The 2,867-nt window shown below is 32.6% G+C and overlaps 1 long non-coding RNA gene across 1 annotated transcript; it reads right to left on the reverse strand.

Moving 5' to 3' along the window:
* Window positions 1-584: 584 nt before the first annotated feature.
* LOC104884265 (uncharacterized) lies at window positions 585-2,867 on the reverse strand. The gene is made up of 3 exons (XR_788698.3): window positions 2,829-2,867; window positions 1,019-1,342; window positions 585-902 (listed from the first exon to the last, which is right to left on the reverse strand). It is a non-coding gene; the product is annotated as an uncharacterized LOC104884265 (long non-coding RNA).

Consider the following 2,867-nt stretch of genomic DNA (forward strand, 5'->3'; position numbering starts at 1 on the left):
ATCTGCAACTATTACTAGAGTTTGTCTTGTAAGAGACCGCCTACTTTTAAATTAAAATTAGGCAATGATAAGCTCAATATTAAAAAGAGAATTAGCTTAATAGTGACTAAGTTAATTTCTTTTAGTGACTAATTTAATCCATTTAGTGACTAATTAAGTCTACTTTTACATTAAAAGTAGACAGTCTCTTTTAATAATATTTGTTATTACTAATTAAACTAGATACAGAGACGAGTGTCTAAATATGCAACTTCAAAACTGAGCTAGTTCCCCCTAGGTAAAACCACTGAATCAAAACCGATGATTTACTTATACAACAAGAAACGAAATATCAAAACAAACAATCCAATAATAATGAACTAGTTGAGTAAGCATCACCAAATCAGTATTCTACACTTCATGAATAAACTAACCTTCCTTTGTCTCCTTTTTTCTTACAGATTTTACCAACACCTTCAACCTATTGCTGAAAGTTCTGACAATAAAACTGGTTCTTTATATATGGAGAGATTTTTTGCAAGCCAACCTTTTTAATCTATATATCAATTTTAACAGGCAAAAAAATTAACCGACAATACATATGCTTTCATATAACAAGTACAAGATTGATATCAACCAAGAACAACTGATAAATCCTGACAGAATGAAGAGGACTAGTCTTAACGTAAAATCCAAGGATGTCAGCACTTGACAACATGAAGATAAGAAATCCTAGGATAAAACCTTGGTTTTAAAGTAATGTCCTAGAAAAACCCAGTCCCATAGGATAAAATAAGCTTACAGCAATAATTATAAAAATACTGGTTCATAATAAATATGTAAAGACAGACAGTCGGCAGAAGACACTCGGGCAGTAGGTAGTTGATGATAGCAGAACCAGCAGCATTTTACTCGTCACGCTGCTACAAGGAAGGCCAATTTAGAAAAAAAAAAGAAGTTAGCGTTGCGTACAAAATGATAAGATGTTTTTATGAACTTGTTTCGTAGAAGAACATTGTGAGTTACTAAAAACATATACCTCTCACCCTTTGCGTTTTCTAGCAAATTTGGACTCTGAGCAGTAACTTTTTGTGCAAGTACCTTCCAAGCAATTTGCAAAAGCACTAACAGTATGGGAAGCTATAACTGCACGCCTTCTAATAAACTCGACCATATCGTTCTGACTTCGACAACGATTGAACATTGTAACAAGCTGTGGGTCGCGATAAATTACGTGCTCAGCTATTGCAAGCTCGCATGTATCAAATTTCTCTGCTACCATATTGATTCGGTCCGCCATAGCATTTAACTCGTCAACGGAAGGTCTACGATTAGCAGCATCCATTGTAGCTTTGGATTTAATCTGACATTTGAAGGGGGAAATGTCATAGAGATATCGAAGAAAAAATGTCTATTCCTCTCCGAGATGCACAAATTTTGTATCTTACGTTTCCGTATATAAAATGCTACTAATATTAAGTGGGGATTAAGGATGGCGATGGGTTAGGTTTGGAGACCGGTCCAACAAGACTCAAACCATCCTTATAGCCACTGGGTCTAAAATATTCACTCTTTAATATTTTTCTTATTGTCAATATCCTCTAATTATATACTACGTTTTCCTGCTAAACTTTTTTTTACATATAACGATGCTAGTATTAAGCTGACTATTAATAGTTTAATTTAATAGTTTAGTATACAAGATTATTAAAAATATATAATATCAAAGATGTCTACGTAAGTCTCATATGTTTATGTATATAACAATAGCATCGAAAAATTTTAGTTGCTAATTCTCCTCCATTTCATCTTTAACTAGTTATTATTAGGCTCGGGCTACGCCCCGAGTAAGGAAAATTTTCATTTATTAAAATTATAATTTAAGATAATAACACTAAATATTATTTGATCTAATGGTTAAGACTTTAGTGTATGTTCTTGAGGTCCCGCGATCAAACCTTACACTATGCAATTTATAAATTTTTTTTATTGTTGTGGATTACATGGAGTAAAACTCCCTTAGGGAGAGAGCCACGTGGCACCGTTTCTAGCTTTGGCACGCCTTTTAATATATTAGTATAGATTTCATTTTTTAGAGGATAAAGACTTGTTGTGAGCATAAAAATTGTGTTTTGCGATTTCAATACATTTATTTTATTTTATTTTTTGAAAAAATTATAAATGAGTCCATGAGTTGGATTTGAGGTTTGTGTGGGTTTGGCATTGTTGGAACCATATCTAGACTTGGCCCAATAAGGTTTAAGTCCAGATCCGTCTCAAACCTATTATGTCAGAAAAACTTGGACCCAGACACTTAAAAAATGGAGCGGGTCCAGCAGCTTTTGGGTGGAGTCTTGACCCACCGTCATCCCTAATCGCCAATTAGAATCAAATATTAAGTTGTGATTTCTCTTCTTTTAAAATAATTATAATAAGGATAATCATGACTTTTAACTCATACGATCAAATATTAGTAGCATTTATTAACGAAAATGTCAAGTGTACAAAATTTGTGCATTCCGATCGAGATTGAACTAACGCTCGCCCCTTATATGGAATACACTATATAAAACAAATAAATAACAAGAGTTCGATTTCTTCTGTTCTTATGTTCAGTAAAAAAATTGCACCAAAAAAAATATGTTCAGTAAAAATCAATGCGACTAATGACTACCTTTCACGGGAAAATGCCAGATGATACAACTTTTATTTTGTTTTTGTATTTTATAAAGATAGACTGAAATTTATCAAAGTCCTCACAAAAATAATAATAAAAATGCAAAGTATCAATATCTAATGGAATGACAAAGAAGATATCAATGCTGAACTAGTAATGATTGAAGTAAAACCTGTCAGTAATGGTGTCCTCCTTTGAGAGTTTTTTATTT

Source organism: Beta vulgaris, chromosome 3, assembly GCF_026745355.1.
Source record: "Beta vulgaris subsp. vulgaris cultivar EL10 chromosome 3, EL10.2, whole genome shotgun sequence".
Classification (NCBI taxonomy): domain Eukaryota; kingdom Viridiplantae; phylum Streptophyta; class Magnoliopsida; order Caryophyllales; family Amaranthaceae; genus Beta; species Beta vulgaris.